Raw genomic sequence first — 20865 nt, 5'->3', positions numbered from 1 at the left:
TCTTCTTCTTCTTCTTCTTCTTCTTCTTCTTCTTCTTCTTCTTCTTCTTCTTCTTCTTCTTCTTCTTCTTCTTCTTTTCCTATCTTAGAAACTAAAGAAAAAGGCAGAATGTTGTCATGGAGAAAAAATGATGTCCCAAAGGAAACTAGCTAAACATTGTAATGTTTATCAATTGGCAAATGGTTGTATCCCTTGGTTTTCTTCGGGCACATTCTGTGTTAATCTATAGTATAGATTACACCATGCTGTGGAGATGTTGCTGTGTACATCCTGGTCATGACCTGAGAGCCCTGGGTGACATGTTTTTAACCAGGCTGTGCTTTAGATCGAGAAAGCAGCAGGGAAGATACTTACAAATCAGACTATCAAGAAGTAGATCAATGGATAGTCTGAAACATACTTTTGTGGTAAGAAGACCGTTCCCAGGGAAAAGACAGAAGAAAGGAAGGAAACAAATATTTGGAAGTTGGGTTTGGAGGGGTAAAAGCAAAGGGGCTTGATGAGGACACCAATAAAATATTTTTCATCCAAAAAAAGATTTTCTGAAAAACTCTATCTCTGTGTATCTTTTTCTGTCTCTCTACATATATATTATGTGTGTGTCTACCTCTCTCTTTATGTCTCTACCTCTGTCCGCTTGTCTCCCCTTCTCCTCTCTCTCTCTCTCTCTCTCTCTCTCTCTCTCTCTCTCTCTCTCTCTCTGTGTGTGTGTGTGTGTGTGTGTGTGTATACATATGTGTTGGTATAATATCAGAGAATGAGTGTAAGATATAAAATCTGGATTCAAAAGATAAAGATTTTGTATCAGATTTTTGTCCCTCGCTGGTGATGCAAGACATGTGTTAGTTTTCTGGCGCTGCCATGATGGAATATCCTGGACTTGGTTTTAACAGCAGAATATAGTTCTTCATGGTTTAAATAACTGGATACTGAAAATGCCCCTTTCTTGCCTCCTGCCTATATCTTCACACAGTGTCTTGGTTACTTTTCTATTGCTGTGGTAAGATGTTGTAACCAAGGCAACTAAGAGAAGAATTAATTTGGAGCTTACAGTTATAGGCTTAAATTCTATAAAAATCATGGCAGGGAACATAGCACCAGGCAGGCAGGCAGGCAGGCAGGGTGCTGGAGCAGTAGGTAAGAGCATACAAGTTCATCAGAAGCACAAGGCAGAGGGTACTAGATGGGAATGGCATGAGCTTCTGAAACCTCAGACCCTACACTGCAGTGATACACCCCTTACAACAGGGCCACACCTCCCACTCCTTCCCAAACAACTCCATGATCTGGCAACCCATGATTTAAATATATGAGCCTATGAGGGACAATCTCATTCAAAACACCACATAAGGCTTTCTCCCTGTAGCTTTCTTTTAATCTCCTCTCTTTTTCATGTGTTTGTGTGGTGTGTGTGTATGTGTGTAAGCATGGGTGCATCTGTATGTTTCAATGACCATGTATGTGTATTTATATGCAGTGGTAAACTAAGGTTGAATCCTGGGAGTTCATCTTGTCTGCTCTTATTCATTAAGTGAGGGTCTCCCAGTTGAACCCAGTGCTCACCAGTATGACTAGCCCTGCAAGACAGTTGGTTCTAGGGATGCTAAGTCTCTATTTCTGAGTGCTGGAAATGCAGTTGGGCTACAGATCCTAATGTATTCTCACACTTGCATGGCAAGCACTTTGCCCACCAAATAATCTCCCTAGCCTTAATCTCTCCTTTATGGCAGCCCTATTGAATTAAGGCTCATCCTAGAGACTCCACTGATGAATACTTCATTAAGTATTGTATCTATAAATTTAATTTGCATTTCATGTACTGGGATAGAACAGCAACACATGAAATTTTAGAGAAGAACTCAGTGTATCTTAGGATGCTTTGTGATCTCAGGGTTCCTTTTGGCAAACAAAATGTATAAAGAGAAGTAACTCAAAGCTTTAATGAAATGATTAAATAAGCCAATATGTTTCAAAGATGAAATTTCCATCACCAAGAAATTGTCAAATTATATTTCTATGAATGAATAGTTGGCAAAAAGCCAGAAAAGGTTTTCAACCTCATAAGAAAATGCCTATGTGTTAGTAAAAAGGCACCTAGTTTACACTATGGAGATAAGTGTATACAAATATATTTACTTTGTGACAAAAACACATATTGAGACAAAACACACCAAAATGCTAATTATGGCTAAATTTTAGTGGTGGAGCTCCACAGAGATAATCTTTATTTTCCTTATAGTAACTGTCTTCTACATAAACAACAGATCTGTATATATTGTTTTATTTGGTTTCTCATCCAATGCATGCTTGTTTTTTATCACTATGACAAGACACCTAAAGGTTGCAAAAGTTTCAGTTTATGGTCCCTTAATTTTTTATTTTTATTTTTTAGCAAAATAGTCCCTCAGAATGGGAGGCTGTGGTATGGTGGACTAGTCATCTCATGGCGAAGGAAACAGAAAGAGAGACTGGACAGGCATCAGTCCCAATACCCCCTCCGTAACAGTCACATATCCAGTGAACTAGCTTGTTCATAAGAGGCCTCACTTTTTGCAGGTCCAACCTTTCTAAGCAGCATCAAAAGCTAGGAGTGCAGCTTTTAACACATGGCTTTGGGAGAATGCTCATACTCAAATTAAAACCAAGGATAACATTAAGTTTAAATTTAAACATTAAGTGCACTGTAAGCCTCCAACCCTCCTATCTCAAAGCTTTGCTGTATATGGACTTCACCTTTAACATTTAACACTGTACTTTGAATACAGGCTCAAATTTTAGTTTCTTGATATCCCTTTTTTTTTCTACCGACTTTTTTCTATGGTCAATGAGGACTCGGGTCTCACTCCTCCCTCACTTCTCTTTCCTATCATACTAATAATATTATTTGATTGTTATCAAATATCCAGTAGTTACCTTCTAATGGCAATTTTCAAACATTTCATGTGAACAAAATGGTTTCTGTGATGACTTTCTTAGATAATTCTTCCTTGAAGTCAATAGCAGCCCGGTTGGTTTTCCTTCTCCCTGTTTCTTTCTTTCTCTCTTCCTTCTCTTTCTTCCTTCCTTCCTTCCTTCCTTCCTTCCTTCTCTCTTCTCTTTCATTCTTCTCCCTCTTCCTACCCCTCTCTCTTTCTGTTTTTGTCTCTTCTTTCTCCCTCTCTTCCCTTCCTTTCTCTCTCCCCCTCTTTTTTTNCTCTCTCTCTCTCTCTCTCTCTCTCTCTCTCTCTCTTTCTTTCTTTCTTTCTCTCTTCCTTTGTATAACTACTAACTCACCATCAGAAGGCAAACCAAATCTTCGATAAGGTCAGGCGCACAGAAGAACTCATCCTTTCATTGCAACGTTTTTCTTTATAGTTCATTCTGAGAGTCCCAACTTCCTGTGCCTCTTACCTAGCACTTGCCTGTCCCTTGGGTGACAACCTGAGATTGTCATCTCAATGAGAAGGCAGTTCTCATGTCTACACAGGGATATATGTGTAGTTTTTGACCCTACATATTGATGAGTAGCTGGAAATACAGCAGTAACCAGGTCAACATAATGTGATTTAAATCAAAACAACAACAAAATAGGAGTCTCAGTGGCCAGTAAAATGACTTTGTGGATAAAGGTTCATGTTACCATGTCTGATGATCTAAGCAAGTCCTCAGGTCCCACATGGTGGAAGGAAAGAACTCCTAACTCTTACAAATTTTCATCTGACTTCCTCACATGCATCCTGACACCCATTTACCCAATATATATATATATACTATTGTATAAATAAATAAAATTAGTTAAGATTTTTAAATGGTGTTTTGGTCCATTTGAATTATTATAACAAAACAGCACAGTTTGGTGGCTTTTAAGCCACAGGTTCTGGCAGATAGACATCTGAGACAGAATTGTCAGCACAGTTGAGTTCTGATGAGGGCTCTTTCTGAACCGTAGATTGATATCTTGTGATATTTCCATAGCCTCTTGGGACTTTTCTTGTAAATGTACTAAGGTTATTCACAAAGGCTCCAACCTTGTGTGAGAATCACCTACCAATATTCTCACATCAAAATACCATACAGGATCAAACAACAGATGGATTTGGGATTTGGGGGACAGTAACATTCAACCCATTGCAAGTAGTTCACCTTTCCTTCTGTTAAGTACCACTCAATATGCATCTCAATGCATTGCCTTCAGTATTTCTCAAATATCTTCTAAAGTGCAATCTCTCTTGACAGGAGAAGAAACAGATTATAGAGAGTGTATAGAATTCACTCAAAGTCACTCAGTAGGTGACAGTACCAAGATCAGAAGCCAGGGTTGTCTGCCTTCAAAGCTCTGACTCTCTACATGTCATGATAATTCCAAATAAAGAAGGACTCCGGTCCATAGTTATCATTGCATAGTATTCTTACTATTATGTTAAACCCCACAATAACAAATCTCAAGAAAATACTAGTTCTGTTTTGCTTTAGTACAGAAGACTAAAAATTGTGTAATTTATTATATTGTAATGAGCAAAAGGTTCATTCTGAAATTTGAAAGGTTGTGGAAAATTTGAAAATCAATTGAAAAGTGAATAGTCTTAAGTTTTGGAGATAGCATACAAGGTAGTGCTGTTTCATCAGGACATCTTCCCTCATTTTTGTTTCTTTTTTTTTTAACAAATAGCTTCATTTAGTGAATTTTATAGACTCTGATGGTACCTCATTACACAAAGATTTTCTTTAATACAGGCATAACGAACATGCACAGAACAGATTGTTTTTAAGAGTGTCTTTCTTCTGTTGATGTCTTTCTATTGCTATTTTTCTGAGATCCAGCTTAGGCTCACATCTTTACCTCTGTTCTTGAGTGTGTCTGCTCTGTTTCGATGTTCCTCATTCCTCTATCACTTCACTGTCAGAATTCTCTCTCTCTCTCTCTCTCTCTCTCTCTCTCTCTCTCTCTCTCTCTCACACACACACACACACACACACACACACACACACACACAGCTGACAGGTTCTGGGTTTGTACTCACTAACCTTCCACAAAGCTTCATGCTGGGGTAACAGCCTCCCAGTCAATAGTTTGCTTCATTGCCTTCAGGCTACAAAGCTGCTAAACCTGATCTCGTGTAGCAAGCAACAGGTAACAGAACTGGAACATTAAATCCAGAGATAGTCTCCATAACAAATAAACAAAAATACCAAGTCCTGTTAGAGGGTAACTAATTTGGGGCTGGAGAGATGGCTTGGCACTTACAAGCACTGATTGTTCTTCCAAAGACCAGAGTTCAAAACCCAGGACCGACATGCAGTACCCATGTGATAATTTACAGTCATCTGTAATTCTAGTTCCAAAGGGTCTGATGCCCTTACACAGACATACATGGAGGCAGAACACAACACCAATGGAATGAAAGTTGAAAAATGAAAATAAAAAGAATGACTAAGTCACCAGGAAATGAAGTAAGACTAACACAGAACCCGGGTCTCAAAATCATAAACACTGTGTCCCCTGCTGAGATCTGGAGAAGATGAACATGTCTATATGAAAATCCTGTCCAGAGGCAGTGCTACAGGCTCTGATTTCCCTGGATAGACATTGTTTCTCTCTCCCCATCTTCCCAGTACAGTTATTCTAACATCTATTTCTCTGAAATGCCTCATTGCTCATGAATACTTACCTGGAGGGACTTCAGAATGCAGAACAAATACTTCCTGAACAGGAAGAGAGGTTGAGGGAACATTGTCCCTTCTTGCAAAGAACCTAATGTCATTCTCCCGTGTGCACAATGACTGTGTGGTTGTTACAGCTCCTGAAACCTTTGTGGCGGCACATCATATCAGTTCTCTGGTCTTTATGGAGGGCCTACTCCTCTTATTTTTTGTGGTTTTATTTTAAATGTTAAATGGTGATTATGAAGAGACTCGTGATCCCAAGACTGCATTTGTTTTATACACACACACACACACACACACACACACATATTCTTATGATGTATATGGAAGCAAATCACACATTAGAGCTTTAGTCCTGGGCCTATAATTTGCAGGCATATTGAACCCTTATACTGACTAAAAGTGATAATACTTGGGAACAGTAGTATAATTGCCCAGTCATATAAAAATGTAAATAATGGGCCAAAGAAGAGAATGCTCTCAGGTCCCTGAAGAGGACTTCACCATCATTCTAAGGGTATGCTCCCTTGCTCTGTTTGGAGAAGATAAGGAAAGGTGCGGTTGATTCCTCCTTCAAGGAAGCTCACCTTCAGATGCTATTATGAGAGTGACAAGTTAGCCTGGTTTATTTTCATCCTCTCACTCCCAGTGTGAAATAGTTAACTGGTAATTGAACTTCAGTGGATGTGTGGGCTCAAGTGTGAACTAGGCAGAGTGAGGGAGAACAGCATCCCAAGGGAAGAAGACAAGTGAGCAAAGATGTCAAGACAGGAAGGCCTGTGGGAGTGAGGCAAAGTACTACTGGGCTACAGCTGTGGTGAGACGTAGCTCAGAGCTGTCTCCACCTTGTTTCATGTGTGAGTGTAACTAGAACTTTGCATTTAGCTCCCTGGTAGACTCCTAAGTGGTTTTCTTATGTCAGCATGTTCTTCTTAATCTTCTTCTCTTCTGATGTTTCTCCGACTCATGACCCTTCAAATGGGTGCTTCCATTTGCCCCCAGTCAGTGTTGGACCTGGATTCTGGTATTCTCCTGAAACAGTCCAGCTAAGGGGGTGCTTCCTCAGACACGCTGAGGCAGAGGCCCTGAAAATTGAGTCTGAAGGGAAGAAAATGAAACCTAGAATTCTTCAGTTTGACTCAGATCTCACCATTCCATTCGATGGGAAACCACTTTCTCCCCAGTGTAATACAAAATGGAACAGTAAACACAGGAACTTCTTCTCCCAAATCATTAAGAAATGGAGATGAAATAAGTAGATCTGCAAGAAGCATTGGTCAAATTAAGTTCTTTAAATTCATTTTAATTAATTAAACAGCTAATTAAATAATTTTAAAATGAAATTTTAAGTAAATATTTAAGTAAAATTTTAAGTAAATATTTAAGTAAAATTATTTAAATTTTAAATAATTTTAAAATGAAAGATGGGGTGAGAAGAACAGGCAACCTGGTTGTCCCTCCACCAAAGCATTCTTAACACACCAAAGATGGCAGTGTAGACACTACCTATAACATATAACCAAAGCTGTGACAGAGAAAAGTGAATTAAATCAGAGTCCAGAGGAAGGAAACTGCAATGAACTTAGCTTTCAGTTAAAGTTTTGTGGTTTTTTTTTTATTTGTGCATGTATTGGGGAGATGGGTGTGTGTGCGAGCCCAGAAGTATCAGATAGGTTATCCTGGACTGACAGGCAATTGCGAACCATCTAAAATGAGTGCTTGGAACTGAATTCAGGCGCTCTGCAAGAGCAGTGTCTTAGTTAAGGTCTCTAATCCTGTGAAGAGACACCATGACCATTGCAACTCTTATAAAGGAAAACATTTATTTGGGAGTGCCTTGAAGTTCAGAATCCTAGTCCATTATCATCATATGAGGAAGGATGGTGGCCCACAGACAAACATGGTGCTGGAGAAGTAGCTGAGAGTTCTATATCTGGATTGGCAGGCAGTAAGAAGAGAAACAGTGGGCCTGGCTTGAGCATCTTAGACCTCAAGGCCCACCCCCCAGTGATGCACTTCCTCCAATAAGACTATGTCTGTTCCAACAAGACCACATTTCATTATAGTGCCATCCCTATGAGCCTATGGAAGCCATTTTCACTCAAACCTCCACATGCAGCACTTGCTTTTAGAGGCTAGGCCATCTCTCTAGCTCAGGGATTCTATATTTAAATAAGGTAATAGTCATAGGTTCCAGCAGATGAAGGTGTTGAGTTATTTAAAGGGCTATACTATAAAGAATGGCAGCAAGCAAGTTTTATGAAGAACAAAGAGATCCACAAAAATAAGGCACTATACCTTGTAATCAGCAGCTTGGACACAACCATGGGCAGAGCAGTTACAGAGTAGAAGGTGGATTGAAAGGAACAGAGACAGAGAAAGCAATTAAGATGCTACCATGGAACTTGATGAAAAGCATTATCCATGTGTGACTCTACTGCCTTCTCATCACCCAACAAAAAGAGGGAGACACTTTGTATTTGAATTCTTACAAGTTCCTTTTGGGGCAGTCCTTTTAGTTAAACTACAAGTTTAATTCATTGGTAGTAGTCTAGTCAGTCTTCTAAACTAGGCACAAACTATACTAACACGGTTCCTGGCCAACTGAATGAGTGTTTGGGAAAGGCACACTTGCCTGAAGTGACTTGAATCAATGCTAGTGTGGGGATTTACAAAGATCTCCAGGACATGAGAATGGTAGCACAAATCTGTAAATCAAATCCCAGGAGTATGAAGGCTTCAGCCTTCTTGAGGAAGACTAAAAGTTCTAGGTTAGCCTGGGCTACATAGCAAGTTTCTACTCCAAAAACAAAGGTATAAAATAAAAGCTGAAAGTCTTTGGTCTCATGCGGGTGAAGAGAAGGAGACAGGGAAAGTCAGTGAGGTCTTCCTCATTTTCTCTCAGACAACATTTCTCTGGGTGTTGGGTGGTGTTGCAAACCAGCATTTGGAAGGCTGCACTAAGATAAAACTCTTACGTGATTACATAGTGCGGTCTGTCATTTACAGTGAGAAAGCCAGCTGTTCCATTGCTTCTTGTGACTTTAGGAAGTATTTCTGGACAAAGAATCACATCTGGACTCTAAAATTGCTGTGCCTTAAAACACCACAGAATTAGCTGTGATTTGCTCTAGAAAAACGATTAATACGACAGGATGGCCGGAGGGTGACAAAGCCCATGATGCCAAAATCACAAGTCCCGATATCTAACACAACGGTTGTGTGACATGTGAGTGAATAATCTCTAAATTACAATCTTATGTATGGAATTTTAATATGCACGTGTTGCTAAATTAATAATTTAAGTAGAGATAAGTTATCCCTCCCCAAATACTTGGATTCTGGGAGAAGAAGCTGCTCATAATGCTGGATTCTCTACTACTCTGACAGATGCAGCACCCTGTAGTGGGAAGGTGGGATGTTGAGTAAATAAGTTGGGCCACTGGCATTCCTAACTGAATCAGTCAATGGAGCAGATGTAGGTTTGTATGAAGTATGGTGGGCTAAGGGGTAGTAAACGTTTATTTTTGGCTTGGTTGACTTTTGAGATGCTATAGGGCTTGCATGGTGCATTTTTGGATGCACAATCAGGAAAAGAGTACAGAGTGGATCCAGGGAAGCCTGGGTCACAGAAGACTCCAATCAAAACAAACAAACCAGATAAACAAATAAAAAAGAATTGACAAAAGAAAGAGGGAAGGTCATTTCCACCAGACCCCCCCACCCCCCACAGAAGGACACAGATCATTCTAGAGAAAAGAAGCACAGAAACCAGTGATGCTGGAGGTTAGCTGGCTGCACACAAAGCTGGTTGTTTGGCAAATAAGTAAGAAGTGGCCTTAAGGCTCTTAATAATACCAATGTACAGGCACTCACTGAGGACATCCTCTGAGACCCAAGCAGTCAAAACCCAGCACAGCCAGTGCAGGCCTCAGAGGAAGCATGGTGGCCGGCATTCTGGGGTGAATGGAGTGTCAAGGGCTCAGGGGTTCCATCCATAGGGAACAAAGCCAGCTTAGCTACTGGGTTTCTTGACTCAAGCCTGCAGTCTGTAGGCAAGCTCAAACGGTACAGACGCAAATCTAATCAGCGTTCAAAACAGAGCTTCGTCGCTCCCACTAAATTCAACGCTTGAAGCCCGAATCCCTGGTAAGAGGGACTGGAAAGTGTTTAGGTTTAGATTAGGTCATGATGGGAGAGTCTTCACTGTGTGGGAGCCTAGCATGAAGATAAAGGTGACAGTCCATGTATGAGCAAGTGGACCCTCACCAAGAACGTGTCTGCCAACACTTGATCTTATTTCTCCAGGTCTCAAGGACAGCAAGCTGTGGGTTTCTAGGCAGAGCACCCAGCCCCTAGTATTTTGCACACTAAGCACACTCTGCCTCAGAGAATTCACATTCTGCTTTTTCAATGTGTGTTGGCATCTCCATTTCTGAAGAGCAGGGTGGAGTGCTTGATGTTGCTATGAATAAACGGTGGTCCTTTACTTCACGCCTATAAGATAAACGAGTCACACTCACTCTACCCCTGTAGCCACTGAGCTTGGAGGGACAGCCCGGGTCTTCGTCTTACTCCTTGGTAGAGGTCCTACCTGTCCCGTTTCAGGGTTACAGAACTTGCTTTCCCTGGCTCTGGCTCTGGGACCATTGGACGTCTGGACAGACACAAGCATCTTCTCTTTCCTCAAACATCTGTTCTGTTGGGCCTCCAAGTGAGAGGGTGGGCACTTGGTGGCTGCCTGGCTCGGAAACTGTCCATTATGAACAGCGGATCATCTTGCCTTCCATTAAGTGTGTGATTACAGCCAGATGCTGTGGTGATGGGTACACCACTCCCTATAATAACCGTAATTATGAGCCTGGTGTCTCTTCAGCGCAACAAACTCTGAACTTCTGAAGTCAGAAGAAATGTGGAAGAATTGCTTATTAGAGGCCACAATCAAATGGAGGAGGAGAACTTTTTTAGGAAAGGGGGAAATTCCTGCCTCACACATTGGCTTCTGTGCAGCATGCTCTGACATCTCTCAGGGTGGCCCTGGAGCCCAGAGCACACAGGACTCTGGCTTCACATTCATGTTCCCCCTCCTCTCCTCTGCTCTTTGCTCCACCCCACCTCCCCTTCTGCTTCTTTCTCAGCTGAGCGAGAAAATAAGCACCTGCCCGCTCACCAGCTCCCTCCCCCTGCAACGAGGGCTTGCCAGGAGGGTGCCTCTCCTGCCCGTTTGGGTGATGTTCTTGGAATATCCAGGGAGAAGGGGGCTGTAGGAAGCTAAACTTGGCCGTGTGCCACATGACTAACAGCCACCTGGCCTGCTGTTCTTGTGGCTCCATCTATTTGTGGAATACAGAGCTGTTTGGGGTGTATTTGTGTACAAGCTAAGTCTTTCCATATAGGAGTGCATTTAAAAGTAAAGAAATGCTATATGAGTTTGTTTGGCCTGCTGTTAGAAAGTTTCAGGCCTTGGGTGACTTAATGGTAGAAATTTGGTGTCGATTTTTCAGCTTGGGCTGGAGGGTAGAAGTGCACCCATGAGAGCTGAGCAGAGGCTTGGGCATGGCTGTGTCCTTCAATCTCCCTGTGGTGCCTCCATCTTCCCTCTGCTATGTGTCTCTCCACATGCTGTTCTTTTATTTTTTTGGGGTTTTTTTTTGCATTTTTTTCAATTTTTATTAGTTGTTTTCTTCATTTACATTTCAAATGCTATCCCGAAAGTCCCCTATACCCTCCCCGCACCCTGCTCCCCTACCCACCCACTCCCACTTCTTGGCCCTGGTGTTCCCCTGTACTGGGGCATATAAAGTTTCCAAGACCAAGGGGCCTCTCTTCCCATTGATGGCCAACTAGGCCATCTTCTGCTAAACATGCAGCTAGAGACACAAGCTCTGGGTGTACTGATTAGTTCATATTGTTGTTCTACCTATAGGGTTGCAGAACCCTTCAGCTCCTTGGGTACTTTCTCTAGCTCCTCCATTGGGGGCACTGTGTTTCATCCAATAGATGACTGTGAGCATCCACTTCTGTATTTGCCAGGCACTAGCATAGCCTCACAAGAGAGAGCTATATCAGGGTCCTGTCAGCAAAGTCTTTCTGGCATATGCAATAGTGTCTGGGTTTGGTGGTTGTATATGGGATGGATCCCCAGGTGGGGCAGTCTCTGGATTGTCCTTCCTTCCATCTTAGCTCCAAACTTTGTCTCTGTAACTCCTTCCATGGGTATTTTGTTCCCCATTCTAAGAAGGACTGATAGTATCCACACTTTAGTCTTCCTTCTTCTTGACCAAAACTGCATTTTTAGTCCAAGACCAGGTTGTGCTATCTTATCATCATCCAGAACTGTCACTTCCTGAGTTATTTGTCCGTTCAAGGTCACAGCCATTTTGTGGTACTGCTCAATGGCTAAACTTTCTGCCTCTACCAGGCACAACAACCTTATGTGCCGTCCATCATGAATGAGGGCCAACATGAGACTGTAGATCAGGCAGGTAACAAAGGAGGCAAATCATGAGTGACTGAGGCTCCAAAGGCTTCACTTGTCAATGTCTGGAAGTGGGGTGAAAGCGAGGGTCAACAATGTGGCAGCATGGCTGGTAATGCTGTTCTTTTATAAGTGCCTCCTTTATACTGGATTAGGGACCATGTCTTAGTTAGGGTTTCACTGCTGTGAACAGATACCATGACCAAGGCAAGTCTTATGAAGACAACATTTAATTGGGGCTGGTTTACAGGTTCAAAGGTTAAGTCCATTATCATCAAGGTGGGAATATGGCAGCATCCAGGTAGGCATGGTACAGGAGGAACTAAGAGTTCTACATCTTCATTTGAAGGCAGCTAGCAGCTAGGATGAGGGTCTTAAACCAACACACACAGTCACACACCTATTCCAACAAAGCCACACCTCCTAATAGTGCCACTCCCTGGCCCAAGCATATACAAACTATCGCACACCATTACCTCATGCTCACTAATTACCTCTGCGATAGCTACTCTATGCTTGAATAAGGTCATGTCCTGAGGTTCTAGGATCAAGCAGACATAGGGATGCAAGGAGTTAGGGAACACACTTCAATTCTTGATGTATGTTTTTGTAAGCCTGTCATGGGCCAGGCCCTGTCAGAATTCTAAAGATAGGCTCACGAGGCAGAAAGTTTCTGTTCCACTACAGGTCACTGAGGTATACAAATACAAAGAAAAAGTATAAGATCAATGAGATGATAATGATCACTATAGGTTCCTGGACGGCTGCGGTGGAGCACAAGCAGAGAAGACAGTCTCCATGAACTCCCAGAGGAGGCTGCCCTGAGGGAGACGGGTCTAGAGGATGATAGGCAGCCACAGTGGGAAGGGTGAGTAGGATAGGCAGGAAGTGACAGAAAACAGAAAGAGCAGAGAGGCTAGAAATTGTGGCACATACAGAGACGTGAAGGAAATTCTCTGGGTTGGAACACAGTATGTGTCTGTGTGGTCCAGTGGAGGAGATGGGGAGGAAGAGGGATGAGGCTCTGCTGGAAGGAAATGGATGTGGGCCTGACAAGCCACTGAAGAGTTAGGTCAGAAACCAGGGGTGATGCTGGAGGCACGGAAGACTCACACTTAGGAAATGAAGTGAAACTGACCAATTAGTGAAACTTCTCTGGCTACGGTCCTTGAGCAAAAGAACAGGGAAGGTAAATAGTTTAAGGATGTTTCTGAGGTCCTAGCAAAAGAGGCCTGTGGCTGGTGAAGAGAGCTATGTAGTTTCCGGCCTTCGGATCCCATCTTGGGCTTCCCAGAGCTGACATGGCTGTTTGCCTCAAACAGTCATGTAATGTGTAACGTCCAACACTGCTCTACTGTCCCTTGTTAATTTATTGTTCACATATTTACATGGTCTTTATTGTATGCCACTAAATGACACTACTACATTTAAAATATTAAGTCATGTATGTGTTGAAAGTATCTGTAACATAGGCACAGGTATTGAATCATAGTGCAGAGGAAGATAAGATCTTGACTAAAATCACACATCTCATTCATGGTAGCAGCAAGATGTGACACTGGCTGTTTTAGTTAGGGTTTCGTTGCTGTGAAGAGATACCACGGCCAAGGCAACTTTTATAAAGGACATCTAATTGGGGCTGGCTTGCAGTTTCAGAGGTTCAGTTCATTATCATCATGGCACAAAGCATGGCAGTGTCCAGGCAGACATGGTGCCAGGGAAGGAACTGAAAGTCCTACATCTTGATCTCAGGGATGCCAGAAGGAGACTGTCTTCTGCAGGCAGCCAGGAGGCGGTTCTCATTCCACACTAGGTGGAGCTTGAGTATAGGATCCCTCAAACAAAGCTCAAATACATAGTGATGTGCTTCCTCTAACAAGGCTACATGTTCTACATCAAGGCCATGCCTCCTAATAGTGCCACTTACCATGGGCCAAGCATTTTCAAACAACCACAGTGGCCATTTAGGTTCAGATATTATACTTTTTTGTCACTGCTTTAGATTAAAGACACTAGGAAACTATTCTTAAGTGGCAACAGCTAAGTTTTTTAATTCTGACTCTACACTGCCTCTTATGGGCAAGCTGGCCTTTTATCATCACGCCTAACAGAATACTTATTAAATGATAATATATAGTGGAAATAATGGGATCTGGAGTTTTGAGGCTATGGGTGTTAAACATGACTCCTAAAACTCTGAGCTTGGATAGGAGGGGAAACTTCTCTAAGTTGGGGATCACAAGGGTTGAAGACAGAGAGGCATATAAGTATAGCAGTCACGCAGAACAGCCTGGTGGGGCACAGCAGGTGTGTGGGCATTTGTCTCGTCAGCCTGGTCTCGCCAGGTTCACATCACCCAGTCCCTCTGGGAGGAGAAAGAGAGTCAACCCAAAAGCTTCATCCTATAAGAGATGAATAACTGTTATTAGCTTTGGACTCTAGGCATTTTTATGAGATCTTAGTTCCAAGGCTTTGAGGTTTGGCAGAAGAAACATATTATTCACACACAAAACAACTGCATTAAAATAGCATTAAGCATCTGGCTTACAGTGACGAGACCTCGGAACCCAAGAGTGACGATGGAGGCAAAGCCTGTCCTGAGATCACCCCCAACCCCAGGCTTGTTGCTGCTCCTCCTGAGAGAGGGACTCCAGTGTGCAGAAGCCATGTGGGGAACCAGGACAAGGTAAGGAGAAAGGAGGGGAATTCAGAGAAAAGCCACCACAGTGGCCCCATATCCTTGACCAAGGTCTGAGAGACCTGTGTGGTAACACAAGCCCAAAGCACAGGACCAGACAGCATGTCCCTGATCCGGGACTGTCTTGGTTTAAGAAATACTTCTAGCTAGCTAAGCAACAGGAAGAACAACTGCATTCATTTCTAAATTGATCCAAATCACTCTAAAATACCATCTATTCTTAGAAGGAAATTGGAGATCCATTTCATCTACCTCTCTTCCTAACTGGGGAGACAAAGAAGGCTCTCGGCCATGGGTCAACAGCTGAGCTGAGAAATAAGTGCAAGACCCAGGTTGTAGAAAATGGCACGGCCATCACTTTCCCAAAGGTGCTATAAAATAATAATGCTTGCGGAGGGACCCTGGCTGGAATTGCATTAAAGGACCGCTGGAAGTGAAAGCGATTTGGGTGTTCCCTCTGACCAGTCACTTAGCAGAGCAGAGACAGCCTTGGCTCTGTCATGATGCTATTCATGTGTCACAGCTGTAAGTGAATCTGTGACACCCCACCAGAGGCCACTGATAACAATATGACAACTCACCAGCCCCCCACCCTTTTTCTTTAGGAAGACATGAGATATCCTTCAAATACAATGTTTATATGTATAACAAGGTCAGAGGAGCGTTGAGGGTGTGGATGTTAAATCAGCTCCAGGCACATGTGCTGTCCTCAGAACAAGGCATCAATCACACAGCCAGGGATAGGCCACACCGGCAGGTTTTCCATTTTATTTTATTATTTTTTGGTAGAGCTCCATATAGTTCTGTTCTGGCTGGAATCTTATTTAATGGTCTTAATGAGCACATTAGCTGTGATTTAACGCTAAGTTTGAATGAAAAGCACACAGATTTGACATGTTTCTTGGCAACAGCTTTTGACAAAAAAAAAAAAAAGTGTCTGTCTTTAGTTTTGTGCTGGGAGTCTTCAGTGGGAAGTCTCTTGAATTAAAACATCCTCTTTAGAGGTTGAAATTGGCTTTTTTTTTCACGCTTTTTAGTGCATACGCCCACAGGCACTCGAATGCACACCAACCCAAGTGTGGGCTTGCTCAGCCCAGGAGTAGTCACTGACCTGTGGCAAGTCATGTCCACAGGCAAGGCAGCAGCAGTGAGGCCTGAGCACTCTGTGGGGCAAGGTTAGGAGATCTAAGGCATCCCCCACCGCAGAGAGCATTTTCCCCTGAGCTTGGCCTTCATGTTTCTCCTTGAATTATGAAAGCTCAGTTAGGAAAACACAAAGAAATGTCGACACAGACATGAGAGCCAGGGGAAGAAATGACTAGAACAGCAGTTCTCAAACTGTGGGGTTGTGACCATTTTGGGGCTCAAATGACCATTTCATAGGGCAGGAGACTATCAGAAAACACAGATGTTTACATCACAATTCATAACAGTAGCAAACATTACAGCTATGAGATATCAATAAAAATGATTGTATTGTTGGAGGAACTGTATTAAAAGGTCCCAGCATTAGGAAGGTTGAGAACGGATCTACGTGGTTACAGTGGCCTCTACTCTATCTCCTTCCCTGTGTTGTAGAGCTAAGCATCTCACAAGTATGGACTCAACCGGCTACAGATCCCTGTCTAACTATGGATGTCATCAAACAGCAAAGGTCACTGGGGTCGCATTGATGGTGAGACCTCCAGATTCAGAGCACCAGCAGGTAGAGACCAGCCTGCTTCAAGAGTTCATAGGGTGCATTATTTTGGCACAAATTGAGGGAGACCACACCTCACTGTGAGTCTTCTGCTGGGAATTACTGAGCCCTCATGAATGTTTGGCTTCCATGGAAACAGCAGAAATGCAGGCAGGCCTTGCTGCCAGAATTTGGGCGTTGAGCATCCTAGCTGAGCTGGCCTAACCACTGACTTCCTGTGTTGTCAGTTCATGCCTCAACACCACTGCAAAGGCCAAAGAGCCCACAGGCACCTCCGCAAAGCTCTCAGTATGCCTGAGGCTGTTAAACTTTGCTCCTGCTGAGACAGGAGACAGGATGAGATGGCTAACTCCTGTAAACCATTGGCTATTGTGTTGCAAAGCTGCATAGGCTCTTCCTAGGGTAGCAGGCTGGCAGAGAAAACCAGGATGTGTGCCCAACCCTGGAGTTGACAGAAGTATGTGACTTCATGCACAGCCACAGAGCTGAATATCATCTACTGCAGCAACAACAGATTCTGAACGGACATATTCATCAGGCATTTTAAACCTAAGGCCATAGACAAGTATGACTTCATTGTTTTCTCAGCAATTATTATCTCTTTAGACAGTACCACAAGCATATTTCATGGAAGACCTGCGTGACTTCTCATATCAGTTAATAAAATAAGAAAACTTTTAAAAGGAAAATGAACTCACAAGGTTTTATTCTTAAATACCACTATCTGTCTGCACCTTCCCTGTCAACACATTGAAAAATGAAATAGCTTTTCTTGGAAAGAGTATTGCAGATGCAAGTCCATAAACCGGGCTGAGTCTGAGTGAGTATTGGTGTGGAAGGCAGCTAAGGGAAGGGTCCAGGAAAGCAGGGAGGGCAGGCAGGGGCAGGGAGAGGGGGGGAGGGCTCTGGGGGTGTTCCTGATGCATGTGAGATCTAAGTAAATCTGAGGGTAGTAACCAAAAAGACCCAGTAGAGGGACTGAGCAGAGACTTGATGTAGAACATTTGTGGGATAAAACCGTTTTTTCTTTCTCAACGTTCAGAAAACCAGGTAACACAGACTTATGCCTTTGTGGGAGACACGTTGACAGAACATTTTGTAGTTTAGGGTTTTTTCTCTCATTAACCTGACTCTCAAAGACATACATCTGTACTTGCAGCTAGCACCTAAGTAGCCCCTGGGTCTACAAATGTGGATCTTGCTGGTATGGGTGTGTTGAGTTAAAAAACAAAAAACAAAAAACCAACCATGTCTTTATAGGCATGAGACTTTAGTGTTTGCTGAAGAAGGGGACAGGTTTCTGGGCTGCCAAATGAAGAGGAAGTGGTTTGCAAAAACTGGAAAATCCATGTGAGGAGTCATGGGGAGGAATTAGAAGGGATTAGGAAGACCTCTCTGGGATGCACACAACCAGGAAGTAGGAAAGACCTCTCTTGGATGCACACAACTGGGAGTTAGGAAAGATCTCTTTGGGGTGCACATAACTGGGAAATAGGAAAGACCTCTCTGGGGTGCACACAACTGGGAGTTAGGAAAGACTTTGCTAGAAGCCCTAAACAATAAGAAATAGACAGTCTTGGGATGTGATGTGCACACTCCACGCAGAAGGCACAAAAAGGCAAAAGTTCTGAGGAATTGTACCAGCACACATGTCAGAGACAGAAAGTAAGCTAAGGAAAAGTGTGACCTAAAGAACTATAGACAACTGAAGAAAGCTGGGGGTTGGAGAGCTGATCTTTCCCATTGAAGAGCAAAACAATCAGTTGTTCTGTGCCAAATGGTCAAGATACACACACATACATAAATACATGCGTATATGTATACAGACACACATACAAACACACAGAAGTAACATTATACAGACTGAGCAGGTTATATTTTGGAGCACATATGTGTATACATATGTGCATGCAATAACAATTAATGTAAAAAAAGTTATGAGTTTGAAGAGAAGTAGAGAGAGCTGTACAGAAGGATTTGGGGTTAAAAATGGGGAGGGAGAGATGTAGTTATAATCTCTAAGGGTACAAAAAGGCAACAAAAAAATCAGTTGTAACCATTTTCATGGGGCTGTTTAGAGATTAAATAAATGCATGTGACATATTGCCTGACAATAAATATGTCCTTTGTGTAAAGGAAAAAAAGAAAAGAAAAAGGGAAAGAGAGAGAGACTCAGGAGGAGAAATATTACAAAGATGGGGTCTAGAGTTGAATAGAAACCTGGCAGTAGGGAGCCCTATAATTCATAGCAAGTTATTTGAACTTTGTCTTTATATTTAATATAAAAGCAGGCAAGAATTTATAGGGAATAAACTTGAATTTAAACTTGTAAAAAGGGGTATAAATTAGATCTTGGTGGGAGTCCTGGTTTTCAGAACACTTGTGTTATTAGTAAATGGATAATATCTGATCAAAAGAAGGTACAGGCCAGTACCAGTACCTCTTAAACAGTCACAACCACATGAGAACTTGGGGGTCTTCCCAGAGTTTCATCTGCCTTTTACACATATGTTTTTTGAAGTGTAATGCTGTACCATGACTATCCGAATTGTGTATGTATATTCCATTGCCTAAGTATGTGTGCGGTCATGAATGAAGGCCAAATTTAACATGCAATACATTCTCCATATGGTACACACCATTCTCAGTGGTTCTCCTGAAATACCACGTCTGGTGTGTATGCTGTAGACAATCTAAAGGGGAGATGGGGGGAATCTCAATTTTTATTCCAATCCATCCATACTGAGAGAGAGCTCCCAAAACTTTGGGAAGAATCAGCCTTTCTGTCTCTGTGACAGATGAGAATCTTGGGTATTAAGTCATCATTTCACAGCCAAGGTTTTTATCTCCAGACTGTAGCTCACTCATTTCTGACAAAATGTTGAAAGTAAAATGCATGTCCCCCAACCCCACCCCAACTTCTTCCTTATAAAATACATGGGCTTCTCAGTGTCGTTAACAACAAAATCTGCTGGAAACTATCCCTTCTCACCTCAATGTGCAGATGGCAGAGTCAGGAGGAGGGGCCATGCAGAGAGCAGGTGAGCGGGCTTTAACATGTTGGACAAGTAGCAGGGCAGTGAGATCCAGACAGCACAGGAAAGGCCGACCATCACAGACAGGCCAGGGATGCACTGCATTCATTCTCTTCAGGGGACAGCCTGGGGGGATTCTAGGCTGTAGCAGAGAACCCCCTCATCTTCTCTTGTCCCGTGGCTACTGACTCCATGGTTATGGATTCAGCTTGTTGATAATTTGACCCTTCTTCTTCTCTCACATTAGAGCTGATGAAAGAGGTCCAGCTAATGGGCATTGCTGTTCTTGTCCTAATATCTGATCTTGGGAACTACCAGATGGGGCATCTACCAGTTGGCCTGCCACAATATTTAAACTTTAAATAGATGCTTAAAGCCCAGAGCGTTAAAACAGAAGAATCAGGGACCTTGTTGTTGTTGTTGTTTTTAAACAGGGTCTTACTATGTAGCCCTGGCTGCCCTAGAACTCAGCATGTAGACTAAGAAGGCTCACAGAGATCTGCCTGCCTCTGCCTCCCAAGTGCTGGAATTAAAGGCACATGTCACCAGGCCTGGCTAAACTAAAGAAACCTCATGTACTGTCCTAAATCTTACAATTATTAAAAATAGCACAAAAAAAGTCAAGAAGGTGGACAGTTCTTTTTGAGGTCACAATAGAACCAGGACAGGAGGTTATTTTTCTTTTCCCAAAGCCACCCAAGTAAATCAGCTGCACATTCCTTCTTCCCCAGGACATAGCTACAAATTTCCCAGAGCTCAGTGGCTTAGCAAAAAAAAAAAAAAAAAGAAAAAGAAAAAGAAAACAGAGGGTATTCCCCCTTGCTATCTGTCCAGTGTTTCAGGATCCTCAATGCACACTACAATGAGGTTATCCCATTGTATTCACCATCTGTGATAAGGTACACTAACCAGAACTTTCCATAAAGCTGCGCAAAATGCAGCTAGACATGGGAAAGCAAGCAGAAAAGGTACCAGCCATGCAAACATGGCTCTCCTTCCACGCAAGAGATCCTAGCAGTCCCCGTGGATGTTCACACTGGTTCATGTTTACTAGCCTTTCAAAGCTTGTTGGAAGAGTTTTCAAGCTCCAAGGACTGAGAGTTACTAGGAAGTAAAGATGATCGATATTCCCATGGGCTGGGAGCTTGTGAGCAGAGCTAGTCTTAGTTTCTGTTGGATTGCTGTAAAGAGACACGATGACAACTTTTATTTATTTTTTTTTGATTTTTAATATTTTTATTACATATTTTCCTCAATTACATTTCCAATGCTATCCCAAAAGTCCCCCATAGCGCCCCCCACTTCCCTACCC

This window comes from Mus caroli, chromosome 10 (assembly GCF_900094665.2).
Source record: "Mus caroli chromosome 10, CAROLI_EIJ_v1.1, whole genome shotgun sequence".
Lineage (NCBI taxonomy): Eukaryota > Metazoa > Chordata > Mammalia > Rodentia > Muridae > Mus > Mus caroli.
This window is presented reverse-complemented; position numbering follows the sequence as displayed.